At 49.3% G+C, this 18,269-nt stretch overlaps 1 long non-coding RNA gene across 1 annotated transcript in view; it reads right to left on the reverse strand.

Moving 5' to 3' along the window:
• Positions 1 to 18,269, reverse strand: part of LOC109283616 (uncharacterized) — a 62,052-nt gene that overhangs the window by 11,096 nt on the left and 32,687 nt on the right. Inside the window, exon 2 of the long non-coding RNA XR_002090858.2 lies at positions 1,428 to 3,085. This is a non-coding gene — a long non-coding RNA (uncharacterized LOC109283616). The remainder of the gene's footprint in view (positions 1 to 1,427; positions 3,086 to 18,269) is intronic.

Below are 18,269 nucleotides of genomic sequence, written 5' to 3' on the forward strand. Positions count from 1 at the left end.
ATCTATATAGGCCCAAGAAACCTGCTAATGCATGGATCTTCATGTTTGACTTGAGTTGCATATGTGGCTTGCATCTGGTGGCAAGAGGAAGTATGAAGAAATACTGTTCCTTGACTTAAAATGAACTGAGAAGTTAGCTAACTAAATGGAGTAAATATAGCCTGGGAAAAGAAAAACAGGCAGAGCAAGATCTATACCTGCCTAAGAATGAAAAAGTATAGCTACAGCAGAACAAGTCCATGTATGGCAAACAGAAGCAGACATATTAATTATGTGCTAGGAGGAAGGCTTAAGCTAATTATGTATTAAGAAATATAGTAACTATAAGGTATATAAGAGGAGGAAAAGGTGCTCACCCTTGGGAGCCTACCCCCAAAGATCCGGTCATCTATCCAAGATTCTACCTTGCACACAACTTTGATGCACAAGTCGGGAGCCTCCAGACAAGACCTCACAGACTGGCCATCCAGTGACATCACATTTGTTATATCTCAGGGTTGTGAGCATATTGCTTTGACTAAACTAATTTGTAACTGCTAATGTTTAGCAAGTTTGTTTACAAAAGAAAGGAAATTGTGTCATAGTCTCCACACCTGGTAGAAGACCTGTAGTAAAAGAGTTTGTCTTTCCTAGTTGTTACATGGATGTAACACCGAAGAGGTAACATTTTGAGCCATGCCTTGCATCTAAGGAGGGTTGCCTTAAGTCTAAAAAGGTTGAGAGCCACTACAACACTCTCTTCCCTCTGATTGTTATTTCACCAATTCTACAGTCATTGTAGAGTTTTCCAGAACAGAGGAAAAAATGAATTTTTAACATAAACATTCCTTGGGAAACATATTCTATTATGAAAATGTTGGAGCAGCCCTAATTAGTACTAATCAGTGCCTTTATTAGGAACTAAGGGGCAGGAAGGGTTAAAAATGACATCTTCATCACTAAGAAGTCCAGCTTCAATGCTTAGTGCAAGTATAGAAAAGAGATTAATGGCTCATTAAAATTGAAAAGGTTTATTGAATTGTTTGCTGGGTGATTGCTGAGTGATTGTTGCCCGAGTTTGACAAACGCCGTAACAAGGGGAAGGAGCCAGTCTAGTCCCAGGAGACTCCCTGAGCAACCAGGGAGCAAGTGACCAAGGGAAGCAGCTTGCAAGAAGTTCACAGGTCAGCTTGCGACCCTCTCTCTGAAGGGGAGCCTTTAAACTTAGTGAGAGGAAGCTGGGGAAAAGGAAACTTGCAGGAATAAGAAGCAGTAAACAGGCCAGCTTACAGGTGAGTTTGCTAGGGAAGGTCTGCCTGGAAGAAGAGTAGTCAGAGAGAGGCGGCATATTCAGAGACCCAGAGAAATGGCTGGAGGACATTGCCCAGAGCTACTCCTACTGCCTCTGCTTGTACCTGTGAGGTGTCTGTCCAGGCAGGACCACTCACCATTAAGGTTTCCACACAGGTCCTGGTTTGATGCTGAGGAGACTGCAGCTTGCAGGTTCCTTCCAGTGTCAGCCAAGTGGGGGCATGCCAGTGATGTGAACAATGCCTCCTCATGGTGTCCCTCAGGGAGCAGGCAAGAGAACTACCAGAGGTGGTAAGGGTCCAAAGCATCCTCTGTCATGAGGGCTTCATTGACTCCATGCTGGAGGAGACCTCTAGGACTGTGGAGGAAAGACAGTGCTAGAGAAGGAAGAGGACTTAGACTTCCAGGAAGGTGGAATCTGTTACCACACCAATCTGTCCAGCAGATCGTGATAAAGGATTGCTAATCTCAACCAACGCAGAGTGAACATGGAATAAGCAAAACACCAATTTAAACTTAACTAAAATCTAACTCTTTATTAATACATAAAAAGTTATATTGGTAATTTCTATACAGAGAGAAACAACATATAAATCAATGTTCTCACCCACTCCAAGGTTTCTCCACCTTAGGTACCAATGGCCAATCAGTAGTTCTGAAGATGCACAATGGTTGTCTTGGTGATCTTCTGGCTGACACAATTCAGATATTGTTGGTCAGATGATGCTGATGATGATGACGACACACACTTAACTTTTCTTCCTGCCTCCTTTTATGCTTTTTCTTTAACTTCACTCCTCTGATGACTCTTTATTCCCAGTACCATTGATTGATTTCCCTGTAGTCATCATAACTGTCCATGTTCTATCCTGTCAGACTATTCCTTTATTCCAACAAACCCATCTGTGAGTAGTGCTGCCAGCATGCACTATGTTGTCGTGCATGTGCACTCCAACCCCTGGGGCATTGACTTGTTGGAGTGGACAGATTCGTCCTCAGTGTGTCACACTTACAAGGTTTGGCCCTCTTCTCACCTGCCATGTCTTAGTCTTTAATATTAATGGGAGGGTCCTTGGTCATTTACAACAACCAGCTGTGGAATCAGACAAAATGAATGCTTTAAAACTTTGTTCATATGGTAAGATGACCATAACAGCTTTGTGGGGAATTGCTGGCTCTGCATATTAGAGCAGACAAAGGGAAAGTGTTTGTTCTTTGTAACTCCCCTGCAACTGCTACACTCACTGCAGCCTTGAAGACAGCAGAAAAAAAAGTATGTGCCTGTTCTGCCTGAGATAACAGAGTGCTTGCTAGTTGTCTTTGAGTGCTTACTCAGAGAATTTTATTTTTGCCATCACGTGCTGTGTAACAGTCCATTTAAAAGCTTATATAAACTGCACAGTTCTGTTTAAAGGTGGAGACCTCCCTGGAGTGCTAGTGAATCCATGTTACTCTGAGCTCTCCCCCACGGCACTGTGGATCTGAATAAAAGCTTCTACTAACCTAACCCTAAAGTCTACACGTGTTTTTTCACAACAGTTCTTGGTGCCATGACTCGGATCCAGAACACGTGTTAAAGAAGGAGAACCGCAGACCGTTCCCCGCTGAACCCTGGATGCCAAACTTAAGAGGTAAGAAACCCAATTCAAAATCTCTAGTAGAGTTTTGGATTTTCAAATCTAGTCTTTCTCCAAAAATCAAGCTCCAAAAAAGGAGAAGGATGACTGGCTGTGTGCAGGGTGTTCACTGCACCCCCACTCTCTCTGGCGCTCCCTGGACGGCCGCCTGGTGGCGCCTAGAGAACAAAATGATAAGACAGAAAATTTTAGCCGGCAATAAGGTTCTAAACTGACCTGTTTTGACAAGGTTCGGGTCCAGTTATCATGGCTAAGTTAGGAGCCTACGGTCAGTCCTCCTCACCAACTGGATATTAAACTGGTGCCCAGTCTCCAACCCATGGTGTGGTGTACCCTGCTGGCTTTAGCTCACTAGTTGCTCTTAACTCAAAAGTTCAAGAACAAAGGATTTCAGTTCAGGCTGAAATTTTGTTGGCCATGAACTTCCACCCCAAAATGGCATCTTATAAATAAACAACGATCAATGAAACTTCAAAGCAAAGTCTTGACATTCATTCATTCATTCGTTTTACAGGAGAATCAATTTATATCTTGATTCATTGTTCAAATAGATCTATTAGCCCAATCAATTTCAGCTGCAGTTCATTAAATCAATCACTCAGCCTTACTAATTTCACCCATGGTTCCTTACACAAATCAGCTAGTCCAATTAATTCTCAGTCAGTCCCATAAATAAATCACTTAATTCAATCAACTTCCCTGGCAATCAATTAATTCAGTTAACTTCCCAGGCAGTCCATATACCAGATCAAAGTTCATAAGTCACTTACATACTTCAAACTCATTCAGTGTCCCCTCCATTCATTTGCTATGATGGGCAGTCACTGGAAAGAAAAGATAAGTCTTTCCTCTCTCTGCCCACCTCCAAATGGGTCCTCCAGGGCTTGCTCTTCCCGCCACTTCTCTGGGGGTCTCGGTGCCCAATGCTGGGTGCTCCTCTGAGCTCCTGGGCTACAGAGTTTTTTCCCCTCACTGGTTTCAGCAGCACGGCCTGTGCTCCTGCTTTGGCATGGCTCTGTGCAATACCTCCATGCAGCTCCATCTCCCCCTCCTGCTTGAGCCAGATGTCCAGATATACTGGTGACTCCCAAGTGTCCTCCAATGCACAGCAAGCAGGAACTTACAAAGTGGAGCTGCCGCTTCTCTTCCCATTCAGCCGCTGCCACCGTTCTTATGCGAGCAGGTGGGAAATCTCTGGCCTTTAGCAGGCTTCCATGTTTTACCCAGGTACTATGAGGGGAGCTTTTGGGGCACCTACTTCCTGGGTTCCCCCTTGGTAAGTTTTCCTTGCTTCCACACCATCACATCTTAACTTGGTCTTTTACTGGTGTCTTAAATTTGTTCCATGCACCAAAACTGGAAATCCCAAGGGCTCTGCCATTTGGGCACTGTCCAATTGGTCCCCTCTTATCACCTTTCAAAAACATATCCAGTCATTACATCCCTCTAGTTCAGTCGGTTGGTGCCAAGTTTACCTAGTTTAAGCTAGTGGGAAGGCCACATCCTACATGCCTATGCTGACAATAGAACACAGGTGAAGCCTCACAGTGGCCTTCTCATACTGATTGTACAAGAACATAAGGTACAAGCAAGCCCAAAGCTGTACCTGACAAGGAAGATACAGAATGCAAAAAGTTCAAATAATACTGTTATACATAACTCAAACAGGTCTAACTAAGGCTAACTATAACAAGCTACCATAACAGTATTGCCAAAGGCAGCATTAGAGAAGGGTGATGACATGGACTCCCAGGAAGGTGGAAGCTGGAAGCTTGTGACCTCTGGTAGCAAGCAGGAGTCTTCATCTCCACTTGCAGCAGTTTGCCTAAAGAAAAGAAGTGGAGCCCTAACAACAGAGGTAGAGGAGCATGATCCATTTATGGAGGACGACAAGGTTAGGTTCTCTCAAGGTTGGAAGGATCTAGACCACTGCCACCAAGAAGCAGCAATGGGTGGTGATGGTTGGAGACTCCCTTTTGAAGGGGACAGAGGCATCCATCTGTCACACTAACCTGTTCTCGAGTCCAGATCCTAGATGTCATAGAGGGATTACCAAGACTCATCTGGCCCTCTGATTACTACCCCATGCTATTCGTCCATGTTGGCACCAAAGATACTGCCAGCAAAGACCCTGAGCAGATCAAGAGTAATTACAGGGCTTTGGGTGCAAAGGTGAAGGGGAAAGGGATTCAGGTGGTGTCCTCCTCAATCCTCCTGGTCAAGTGAAAGAGCACAGGCAGGAGCAGATGCAACCTACAGATCAGTGCAAGGCTGCACAGATGGTGTTGCCAGCAGGGCACTGGCTTCTTTGACCACAGGTTGTTGTTTCAAGAAGAAGGATTGCTAGGAAGAGACAGTATCCACCTGATGAAGAGAGGGAAAAGCATCTTTGTAGAAGTTAGGGTAGTGGAAAGTAAGATAAGATAAAATGCTGAAGGCTACAGATCTGCAGGAAAGGGGAACAAGAAGCAACAAGAACGTGCTGTAGATAACAACCCTAGCAACACTTAGCAATGACAAAGAGCACCAACAGTCATAGTAGGGGTGGAAATAAAGTGCCATATAGGGGATATCATAATATGCAAAGCAGGTAAATAGTAAGCAGGGGTGAGATTGTAAGACGGGAGGGAAGAAGGGAGGGAACAAGGTGGGGTCTATGTAAATCAAGCTGTCACGGCAGGGTCCTACAGGAGGGCTGTGAACTCCTTAGGCCCCCTCTCCGTGCCAAGTCGGCCCAAGGGCACCCTTTATTCTTGCCTGCCACGTCTTTGATCTTAAGGTAAAGTTGGGAGGCTGCCTTACGTCTCCTAGGCACGGTTAGCCGGGACCTCCGTCCCCCGTGTTCTCCTGGACCCACCGAGGGTCTCCCTGTATGATGGGTGCTTCCCAGGCACCCTAGCCTTATGGGCTACGAGTGGCTCCTACCAACCCCTAATACCATGCCCCAAGCCTCACAGATGTCCTAGACATTGGTCTGTCAACACGCCCGCTCTCCCGGGCCTCCTCTGTAGTCTAGCCCGCTCTCCCGGGCCTCCTCTGTAATACACAGCCCCTCACTGGGACTCTCGTCAAGCCCACTCTGGGCCTTCTCTAAAATAATCTAGCCCGCTACGGGACTCCCTCCCGAGTCTCCGGTCCTTTAGGCCCACCGCATGGCTACCCTCTCCTATCCAGGCTCACCGCACTGCTATCCCCTTTTGCCGGGGACCACCGCAGCACCTTGCCTTTCTCCTGGGGTGTTGTACTACTAACCCCTTCCGTCAGGGTCCACCGCAGCACCCTACCCCTGTCTGAGGGCTATTGCCGTACTAGCTTACAGCCGGCCTCGCTACTCCCGTCTCGGGCTTCTCAATAGTCCCCCTTCTCTGGGACCTTACATGCCCACGCCGGGCTTCCTGATACTATCGCCCCCTCACTGGGGCTTGCTGCGCCCATGCTGGGCTCCCTAGTAATACTGCCCCCTCGCTGGGGCTTGCTGCACCCACGCTGGGCTCCCTAGTAATACTGCCCCCTCGCTGGGGCTTGCTGCGCCCACGCTGGGCTCCTTAGTAATACTGCCCCCTCGCTGGCACCGGGGTTCCCATATCACTGGGGGTTCCCCCTGAGTATGCCACGCCTGCTCTGGTGCTGGGGTCCTCACCCTTCATTGTGAGATCCCCAATGAGTACGCTGCGCCCTCCTCAGGCACTGGGGCCCCCACCCCTCTGGGGGTCCCTATGAGGCCTCCTCCAACCCCTTATAGCCTCACCCTAGCCACCGGTGTAATACAAGCACTAACAAAACAAAACACAAGCTTCCTGGCTATAACTCAACTTAAGGCTACCTGGCTGTAACAACATAGCTCCTGCATCCCGGAGCCACCATCCTTCAGTCTGCTTGAGCGGTACTCGCATCCTAGCTATGTGAGCTCCTGCCCCTCTGGCTGCTGGCAGGGAACTGCCAGCTTGGCTTCAGCCCTGGGCTTTATAAGGGCCAGGCCCTGCCTCCTACAGGCAGCTGACTCTCATTAGTTGTGAGTCAATCTATCTGGAGTTGCCCTGGCAACTCACAGCTGAGCTCATTATCCCTGCTAGGGCTTTTCCCCAGCAGTTTTCCCCTCTCTAGGAGTGGGGCAGCAATGTGCCCCATGACACAAGCTTAATAAAACACTGTTAGAAAAGATACTCCAGGTCACTCAAGTTACAGGTGTCCCGAGCTGTCTCGCAATAAAGCTGCTTTGTGAAGCCAATGCATGTGCTGGCCCATTGCTATCCAGTCGTTAGGCATTGCATGGAGTTAAGGTCTAACAGTAGACAGGCTCTCTACCTAGTGAGGAAGGCTTTAAACTAGGTTCACCAGGGAATGGAGACAAAAGCCCTGAGGTAAATGGGGAAGTGGGTAACCTGGAGGAAGCGCAAGCAGAAGGTGGAAACAGGGGAGGCATTTTCATTTTTCCTGAGAAAGTAGGGCAATTGGCTAGTTACCTCAGGTGCCTATACATGAATATACAGAGCCTGGGAAACAAGCAGAAAGGATTGAAAATCCTTGCACTGCTACAGAACTATGACATGAATGGAATAACAGACTTGGTGGGATAGCTCCCATGGCTGGAGCACTGTCATGGATAGGTATAAACTGTTCAGGAAAGACAGGCAGGGGAGAAGATGAGAAGGAGTTGTGCTTTATGTTAAAGAACTGGATGATTGCTCAGAGCTCCAGCATGAAACTGGAGATATGCCTGTTAAGTCTCTGGGTTAGAGTCACAGGGGAGAGCAATAAGGGTGATGTTGTGGTCGGTGTCTGCTACAGACCACCAGACCAGGAGGATGGAGTAAATGAGGCTTACTTCACACAGCTTGCAGAAATTTCCCTGTCACAGGCCCTGGTTCTCATGGGGGACTTCAGTCACCCTGACATCTTCTGGGAGGGCAATACAGCAAGGCACAGCAATCCAGAATGTTTTTGGAGAGTGTTGGGGACAACTACTGTAGAGGCCACAGCTAACCTTCCTACACACAGCTGACCTTCAGGGGTAACTCTGACAAATAAGCAGATGCAGATGAAGCAGTGGCAGTACCACCAGGATGTGGTGAGGACAGCAGATGGAAATGGTTTCCTTCCTGAAAAGCCACATATATCCTTTGATGTTGCTGTGACATGGCAAGTACAGGTCATGACTATAATAAGTCTACCCAGCTCCCAGCTATGGGTCTGCAAGTTCTCAATGGATAGCAGGTGGAAGATGTTAGACTCTCAACAGCTGTGAAGGCAGATGAAGGCTGTTGTGGAATGAAATCTTCAGTTGTCTTGGTCTTGTTGCCATTGGATCAAGGTTCTATTCTGTCAAGAGCCATATGGAAGCTAATGTGCAGCAGCTTCTCCGCAATAAAAGAAGTCACATAGAGGCATCTTCCATGAAAAGATCTTTTCCGGCACATTCCTCAAGTCCTTGGTGACCAGCTAATGGCAACAAAAGCAGGATTGTGAGGTCTGGAAGCTCCTAGTCATGAACTGGCATGGAGGCAGCAGTTATAAGAAGGTTGTCTAGCACTTGGATAAGGTAAGAGTATGATTTGGCTGCTGCAACTGTGACTGGGCAGTCCTCTTCAGGATCCTCTCTGCTCATCCCATATGGGGAGGGGTCTAGGAAAGGTGCCCGAAACATAGCCTGTCTAATACAGTATTCTTTATTTCTACCTGACTGGATAACTGCATCCAATGGATCACCTTTACCATGGTCGAAAATACCAGTGAACACACACCATCATTTTTAGGACCTGGAACATCAGGACCCTCATGGAAACCCTAATAGTGAACACACAGTGCTGCACTGCAATCGTGGCCCAAGAACTCAGGTGACACAACATCAATGTAGCTGCCCTGAGTGAGACCTAGTGAATGGGAGATGGGAAGCTCGAAGAACATTGGAGGTGGCTATACCTTCTTCTGGAAGTGTTACCACAGACCTCTGTGTCCCTGGCCTTAGTTTTGTCACTTACATTAAGTTGAAGTTGCATATACTTGACAGTGTTCAGGACCAGTAGGTTTCAGAAGGTCTGAACATTTGAACTATTATCCAGTTAGACGCGGGAGCAGTGAGAGACACGTGGGTGAAAGCCCGCTGTGCCCCCGCTCCCCCGAAGCCCCCCAGAAACCCTCCAGCAGCCGCGGAGCCCCCCGCCAACCCCCAGCACAGCCAGAGGTAAGCGGGGCCCGTGGAGAGAGGGGGCTAACCCCTTAGTGTGTGTGTGGGAGGAGGCAGCTGAGTGGAGCTGGGCCGGGTCAAGCCCCGCCCAGGCCCCTACTTGGCCCAGCCCCCCAGGGAGAGAGAAGTAGGGGGGGTACTCACCTGTCCCCCTCCAGTAGGGCAGGGTCCCCCAAATCCTGGGCAGGGCCCCCTTTTGGCCAAGAGCAGCTTCCTCGATGGCAGGCCGACTGCACATGCGCGCAGTTTAAAAGGGCCCGCCGACAGGGAAAAAGCCCCAGTTAGATGCGGAAGTGGCAAGAGATGCATGGGTGAAAGCCCGCTGTGCCCCCGCTCCCCCGAAGCCCCCCAAAAACCCTGCAGCAGCCGCGGAGCCCCCCACCGACCCCCAGCACAGCCGGAGGTAAGTGGGGCCCATGGAGAGAGGGGGCTAACCCCTTAGTGTGTGTGCGGGAGGAGGTGGGTGAGTGGAGCCGGGCCGGGTCAAGCCCTGCCCAGGCCCCTACTTGGCCCAGCCCCCCAGGGAGCCACGCAACCGGAGCTGCGCAAACAGGCGCACTTCTCTGCTGGCACGTGAGTTAGCGCAAGAGTTCACACGGGAGGGCCCAGGACCCTGCCTGCGCACCCCCCAGGGTAGACGGTCCCAGCCATAGCCAGCCTACCAGAGGCATGCCACGGATGGGCATGCACTTCACCCCTCGGGTCCCCTCGGGCTCCGCGGCCCCCCCTCTGGCACCTCAGAGACAGCCACCCAGACGGAGCCCCTGGCTCTCGGCTGCGGGGGCTGCCTGTCCCTTTTTCCAGGCTCTGGGGCCTGGGAGCATGGTGACCTCCCCCTGTGGGGTCTGCTCCCTTTTGGGGTCTCTGGCGCGCCGGCTGGAGGAGCTCCAGGCCACAGTCCAGAGACTGCGTGCCATCAGGGACTGCGAGCAGGAAATAGACTCCTACTGCCAGGCCCTTCTCCCCCAGGAGGCGGAGGGTAGACCACAGTCTCCCTCCAGGCCACAGGAGGACTCCGGGACCTCCTGCTCTATCCAGCCAGGGGCATGGACCACAGTGGTCAAGGGCCCTAAGGCCCGCTGCACCAAGGCCCCTGCCCCGCCAGAGCTGAGCAACAGGTACGCACCTCTTGCCGCTCCAGCAGAGCCTGCTGAGTTGCCGGCTTCCACAGGCAACATGGGCCTAACTGCAACTCCCGCCCCTGCTCTCCCCAAGACAAAGCGTAAGGTGTTTGTTGTGGGAGACTCCCTCCTGAGGGGGACTGAGGGGGCAATCTGCCACCCTGACCCCTTAGCCCAGGAAGTCTGCTGCTTCCCGAGGGCCCGTATCCGGGACATTGCGGAGAGGATCCCAGAGCTCCTCAAACCCACAGACCACTATCCCAAGCTCCTAATTCATGTGGGCACCAATGACACGGCTCGGAGCGCTCCCAGCTGGGTCATGAGGCGCTACAGGGATTTGGGAGCGGGGCTAAAGTGTCTGGGGGCACATGTGGTGTTCTCGTCGATCCTCCCAGTCTCAGGCTATGGGCCGAGGAGGGAGAGGAGGATCCACGTGGTCAACCAAAGACTGCGGCGCTGGTGTCGTCGGGAAGGCTTTGGCTTTCATGACCACAGCCCGCTCTTTGGCGAGAGAGGTAGCGAGCTGCTGGGAAGAGATGGCCTCCACCTCTCTCCCCTAGGGAGGAGGCTCTTCTCAGCCAGACTGGCTGACCTGCTCCACCGGGCTTTAAACTAAGCCCGCTGGGGGACGGAGGCACTACCGCCACTGCTGGCCCGCTGAGCAATCCTTGCAAAGCCAGCAGGTCAAGGCACTTAAGGGAGCCCACCCCTGCCCCAGCCCTGGCAAAATCTGTGGGCAAGGAAGGAGCCCCCCAGGGGACACTTGCTTGCCTGTACACGAATGCCAGGAGCTTGGGGAATAAGCAGGAGGAACTCATCCTCCTGCTCAATGCAAATAATTATGCTGTCATAGGGATAACGGAGACCTGGTGGGACTCCACCCATGACTGGACCACAGGGATAGATGGCTATACCCTGTACAGGAGGGATCGTGTAGAGAAAAGGGGTGGGGGTGTAGCTCTCTATATTAAGGAAAGCTACACGTCCCTGCAAGCCGATATTGGTGACCAGGGTGGACGCCTGGTACCCTCTGGGTTAAAATCCGTGGGGAACACGGCACAGGGGACACAATGGTGGGAGTCTACTACAGACCTCCCACCCAAAGTCCTGAGCTTGACCAGGAGTTTGCCCGGGAACTGGCTGAGGCAGCTTGCTCCAGGACCATGGTTGTCACGAGTGACTTCAATTACCCGGACATCTCGTGGGAGGATCGCTCAGCAAAATCTGAGCAGTCGCAAAGCTTCCTCTCGTGCGTGGATGACCTCTACCTGACTCAAGAAGTCTATGGGCCAACAAGAGGCAAAGCACTGCTCGACGTGGTACTGGCTACTGGGGATGACCTAGTTGGCGACCTAGTGATCGATGGGAAGCTGGGTGACAGCGACCATGAGCTGATCACCTTCACCATCCGCCAAAAAGCTGGCAAGTCAGTCAGCAACACGGAAGTCCTTGACTTCAGGAAAGCCGACTTTGACAAGCTCAGGAGGCTTGTCAGTGAGGCCCTAAGGGACCATGACCACAGGGAGAGGGGAGTTCAAGAAGAGTGGTTGCTCCTCAAGTGAGCGTTCCTCAATGCACAAACTAAGTCTATTCCATCTCGGAGGAAAGGCAGCAAGAGGGCACAGCAGCCCCCCTGGCTTTCCAGGGACCTAGCAGACCTCCTGAGGCTAAAAAGAAAGGCCTACAAAGGATGGAGGATGGGAGTCACCTCCAAGGAGGATTATTCTGCACTGGTCCGGTCCTGCAGGGAGCAGACCAAGAAAGCCAAGGCTGCAACTGAACTCCAACTAGCTTTGAGCATCGAGGACAATAAAAAGTCCTTTTTCAGATATGTGGGGAGCTGGAGGAAAAGTAGGGGCAACATTGGACCCCTGCTGAACCAGATGGGGCAACTGACAACTGACGCCCAGGAAAAAGCCAACTTATTAAATAGGTACCTTGCGTCGGTCTTTCATCAGTCCCATGGGACGCCCATGCCCGCTACGGGACAGGGAAGTCCGGGTGAGGGTGATCCCCTGCCCTCCATTAATGCTGACTTTGTGAAGGAACATCTTGAGAAGCTGGATACCTTCAAGTCAGCCGGCCCTGACAATCTTCACCCCAGGGTACTCAAGGAGCTGGCAAGCATCATATCCCAGCCTCTAGCACAGATCCTTGAAAACTCTTGGCGCTCTGGTGTAGTGCCCGAAGACTTGAAGAAGGCCAATGTGGTGCCTATCTTCAAGAAAGGGAGGAAAGTGGATCCGGCTAACTATAGGACCATTAGCCTGACTTCTATCCTGGGGAAGATCTTAGAAAAGTTTATTAAAGAGGCCATCCTTAATGGACTGGCCGACGCCAACATCTTAAGGGATAGCCAGCACGGATTTGTTGCGGGTAGGTCTTGCTTGACCAATCTCATTTCCTTTTATGACCAGGTGACCTATCACCTGGACAAGAGAGAAGAGATTGATGTCATATATCTTGACTTCAAAAAAGCCTTCGATCTGGTTTCCCATGATCACCTCTTAGAGAAACTGGCCAATTGTCACCTTGGGTCGTCCACGATCCACTGGCTGGAAAATTGGCTCCGGGGTCGGACCCAGAGGGTAGTAATTGATGGAAGTCACTCATCATGGTGTCCGGTGACCAGTGGGGTCCCCCAAGGCTCTGTCCTTGGACCCATACTGTTCAACATCTTCATTAATGATGTGGACACTGGAGTCACAAGCAGACTGGCCAAGTTCGCCGATGACACCAAACTTTGGGGAAAAGCATCCACACCAGAAGACAGGCAGGTGATCCAGGCTGACCTGGACAGGCTCAGCAAGTGGACGGACGAGAATCTGATGGTGTTCAACGCCGATAAATGTAAGGTTCTCCACCTTCGGAAGAAAAACCCGCAGCATCCTTATAGGCTCGGCAGTGCTATGTTGGCTAGCACTATGGAAGAAAGAGACTTCGGGGTCATCATTGACCACAAGATGAACATGAGCCTGCAGTGCGATGCTGTGGCTAATAAAGCGACCAAAATGCTGGCTTGCATCCATAGATGCTTCTCAAGCAAATCCCGGGACGTCATTCTCCCCTTGTACTCGGCCTTAGTGAGGCCGCAACTGGAGTACTGTGTCCAGTTTTGGGCTCCACAATTCAAAAAGGATGTGGAGAAGCTTGAGAGAGTCCAGAGAAGAGCCACACGCATGATCAGAGGTCAGGGAAGCAGACCCTACGATGACAGGCTGAGAGACCTGGGGCTCTTTAGCCTGGAAAAGCACAGGCTCAGGGGTGATCTGATAGCCACCTATAAGTTTTTCAGGGGTGACCACCAGTATCTGGGGGAACGTTTGTTCAGCAGAGCACCCCAAGGGATGACGACTAGGTCAAATGGTCATAAACTACTACAAGACCGTTTCAGGCAGGACATAAGGAAGAATTTCTTTACTGTCCGAGCCCCCAAGGTCTGGAACAGCCTGCCACCGGAGGTGGTTCAAGCGCCTACATTGAGCAGCTTCAAGAGCAAACTGGATGCTTATCTTGCTGGGATCCTATGATCCCAGCTGACTTCCTGCCCTTTGGGCAGGGGGTTGGACTCGATGATCTTCCGAGGTCCCTTCCAGCCCTAATGTCTATGAAATCTATTAAATCTATGAAATTTAAGAGTTGTGAGTATGCCCAGTTGGTGCACAAGTGACAAACAAGTTTTGGTGCTAACTTCTGAGACAGAAGATTCACCTCCTAAGGTGATTAACGTTCTGATTGGATGAGGTTTGAAAAGTGTATACAAATGTATCAAAGAAATGATTGACAAATGTATCATCAGTTGGCTGAGGGAAGGATTGGCGTAAGTCCTAGGAATGTGATTGGCTTGAAAATGTGGTATGATTAAGGGCTATAAAAGAGCATGACCTCAAGGTTTGGTGTGTGAGAGTTCAATCAGCATGTGAGTGAGACCCTGGTGTACAAACATTTGTTTGGTACAAGTGAGACTGGGTTCATTTGCATGTGTGTGTAGGTAATTGTTGTGTAAGGTAAATGTATTGGTGTGAACTGTGGGTCTGGATGAAAGTTGCTGATTGTTGAACACGATTCTTCTGGATGCGAGCTCAGCTCCCCAGGGGCTGTTGGAGATAACCACGGACCAGCTATCTACCAGGTGCTGATTGCCACCACCCATAGGAAGGGTAAAGTAGTACCCATCCCTATTAAAGGAACGGAGCCTTTGTGAGAGGACTGCTCCTGAGAGGAAAGGGAAAAATAATGTTGGTTGACTCACCATTGTGGCTAAGGGATCCTGTGAGTCCTTGTAAGATAAGCCTTTACCTGCAATCAAACATTGATGCAAATGTTGGGCAAGAAAAGAGCTTTTTCTTTTTTTCCTTTGTATTCCTTTGTTTTCTGTCCCTTCCCTGTTGTTAATTCTGTATTTGGTCTTGTTCATTACTGTTTGCTAATTAATACTGTTTTAAAATATAGTCTTGTGATTTTCAATCTAAATTAAGTCTGTTGAATTTGTTTAAGCTCCTTTGTCGCCAGTTAAAGCCAGGCTGTAGGTTTAAACTTGGCAAGAATAAGCTTTCATTTGATGGGTAAGTGAGTTAGTTAGCTAATTTGGCGTACCCCCAGTCAACAAAAGAGTAAACAGGAAGGAGAATGCGGATTTCACAGAGTTGGTTTTGCCATTAAAAATGAACTCATAAACCAACTCAGTGAGTTCTCTATCAGAATTACTAAGCGCCTCATGACTCTTCATTTTAAACTGGCAGGGAGCCAATGCACCATGGACTCTTGCATATGCCCTGACTTGTGACACTGCTGATGAAACCAAGGAGGAATTCTATGCCAACCTTGACCAAGCCCTTTCTAATGTTCCAGAGGGAGACAGACTTATTCTTCTCAATGATGTCAATGCCACAGTCCGAAGGGACTCTAACCTCTAGGATGGAACTATCAGCAAAGAAGGAGTAGGAAAGGTCAGCTCCAGTGGCATCCTCCTCTTGGCCAAATGCACAGAACATGGACTTACCATCACCAACAACCTGTTCCATCAGAAAAATAGGCACAAGTCATCATGGCAACACCCACGATAAAGCATCGGCACCTGGATCGACTATGTCTTCATTCATACCCGTGGTCACAAAGATGTCCACATCACCTGAGCTATGCTAGGAACTGATGACTGCTGGACTGATCACCAACTCATCCACTCAGTTATGTCACTCAAACGGTCTCCCAAATGATGACTGAAGCAGAAGCAATGTCAATGGAAGATCATCATTGAAGGACCCCAAGGGACCACGGAAGCAAGACCTCTTCCACCAGTACCTCAACAAAAACTGGTGAATTCCAATCAACAACAATGGAAGAATGTCAAAAGTGTGTGGAGTGCCCTCAAGGGCACCATCATCAATGCATGTGAAGAGACACTTGGATTCTCTACCTGGAGACATCAAGACTGGTTGATGGGAAAGACCAGGAGATCCAGGAGTTCATCAATCACAAGCACAAGGCCTTTTGTGCTTGGCAAAATGACACCAACTCCAACATCTCACTGACATTCATGATATGTGCAGTTTCTTCAGTGCCATCGAAGCCATTTATAGTCCCAGCATTCAGAGACCAACCCCCTAGAGACGTAAGGGTGGAGGAGAGCTGATCAAGGAAAGGGGAGCATCAATGCCCTTTGGAAGGAGCACTTTGAAGACCTTCTCAATTAAGACTTTGTTGTTGATGAGAGTGTTCTCAACTCCATCCTGCAAGACCCAGTCAGAGATGATCTCGGAATCCCTCCAATCCTTAACAAGTTGAGGAAAACCATCAAGCAGATGAAGAACAACAAGGCATCTGGAGCAGATGGAATCCCAATGGAAATCTTCAAGCAGGGGGGAGAGGAGCTCACATCACAGTTTTGTGCACTCATCTTAAGGATCTGGAATAATAAGAAAATCCCAGACAACCTCAGGGATGCCATGATTGTGACAGTCTTCAAGAAAGGAGACAAGTCTGAATATGGAACCTGAAGAGGGATTGCCTTGCTGTCCACCACAGGAAAGATCATTGCAAGAACCTTCCTGAATCATCTCCTTCCACTTGTTGAAGAGCTCCTCCCAGAATCTCAGTGTGGGTTTAGGGCATCACAAGGCACACCTGACATGATCTTCACTGCATATCAGCTGCCAGAAAAAATGCCAGGAACAACATAAACCTCTCTACATGGCCTTCTTTGACCTCATGAAAGTCTTCAAATCTGTCAGCCAAGAAGTATTGTGGAGGATCCTTCTGAAATATGGATGCCCACCAAAATTTGTCACCATCCTGTGCCTGCTCTGTGATGGTATGCAAACAGTGGTTCTCAGTAATGGATCTATTATGGGTCCCTTTGAGGTTAAAATAGGAGTTAAGCAAAGCTGCATCAACAATCCAACATTCTTCTCAGTACTCTTTTCTGTGATACTACATGTCACCACCAACAAGCTTGAAGCCAGAATGGAACTAAAGTACCAAATAGATGGTAAGCTGTTTAGCCTCAGCCAACTCCGAGCCAAAACCAAGACCTCCTTGATCTTAGTCATTGAGCTCCAGTATGATGATGATGTTATAGTGTGTGCTCATTTGGAAGTATATATTCAGGCAATCATTGACATCTTTATCAAGACATACAAGAAAATGGGGCTGACACTTAACATTCAAAAGACTAAGGTCCTCCACCCACAAACTCCTAATAAACAGTCCCCAGCTCCAGTAATCCAGATCCATGGTGATATTCTGGAGAACACTGAGAATTCCCCATACCTCAGAAGCTCTCTCACAGAAGGCTGACACTGACAAAGAAATCCAACATTGCCTCAAATGTGCAAGTTCAGCCTTTGGGTGTCTGAAGAAATGGGTGTTTAAAGATCATGACATCATATCTGAAACCAAACTTATGGTTTATTAAGCAGTTGTGATCCCCACCTTGCTGTATGGAGCTGAGACATGCACAACATATAGGAGAGATCTAAAGTTGTTGGAAAAGTACTATCAACAGTGCCTGTGGAAGATCCTTCTAATCTAGCAGTAAGACAAATGCACTAACGTTAATGTTCTCCTGTAAGCAAACACCATGAGTATTGAGATGATGATCATCTGTCATCAACTTCTTTGAGCTGTACATGTCATCCAGATGTCCGACTCTAGACACCCAAAGCAAGTTCCCAGGTCAGCCAAGGCATACACTCAAGAGAAGAGCAGAAAAAAATGCATCAGGGATATCCTGATGGACAACTTTAAAAAATGCAACATCAATGTCAACTTGTGGGAGACTATCACCCAGGACTACCCCAAATGCTGTGGTCTGCTCCAGGGACGTCAGTATTTTTAAACCTCACAACAACAGGAGACGGCAAAGCAGGAGCAACAGAAACAGCGTGTTGCGGACCAAATCAAGAATCCAGAGGCACCTGCCCCACACAGAAACATATGACCAAGCTGGAACAGAGTCTCTTGATCCCAGATAAACCTCATCAGCCATCTTCAGAAACACAGATAAATAATCATGCAAGACAATCATTATCATCTGTGAGGGATTGTCAAAGACTGGTGAGGCCAACTAGGGGCTGTGCTCTTCTTGATCTGCTCCTCACAAACAGGGAAAAATTGTAGATTCATAGATGCTAGGGTTGGAAGGAACCTCAACAGATCATTGAGTCTGACCCCTGCCTAGGCAGGAAAGAGTGCTGGGGTCAGATGACCCAAGCCAGATGCCTACCCAGCCTTCTCTTAAAGCCCCCAAGGTAGGGGAGAGTACCACCTCCCTTGGAAGCCCATTCCAAATTCTGGCCACCCTTACCGTGAAGAAGTTTTTCCTGATATCTAGCCTAAATATGCTCTCTGTTAGTTTGTGACCATTGTTCCTTCTTACCCCAAGAGGTGCCCTGGTGAACAGAGCATCTCTGATCGCTTGCTGCATCCCCGTAATGAATTTGTAGGCAGCCACAAGATCACCTCTCAGCCTTCCCTTGTGGAGGCTGAAGAGGTCCAGGTCCCTTAGTCTCTCCTCATAGGGCTTGTCCTGTAAGCCCC

The sequence above is a fragment of the Alligator mississippiensis genome, chromosome 4 (genome assembly GCF_030867095.1).
Source record: "Alligator mississippiensis isolate rAllMis1 chromosome 4, rAllMis1, whole genome shotgun sequence".
Classification (NCBI taxonomy): Eukaryota; Metazoa; Chordata; order Crocodylia; family Alligatoridae; genus Alligator; species Alligator mississippiensis.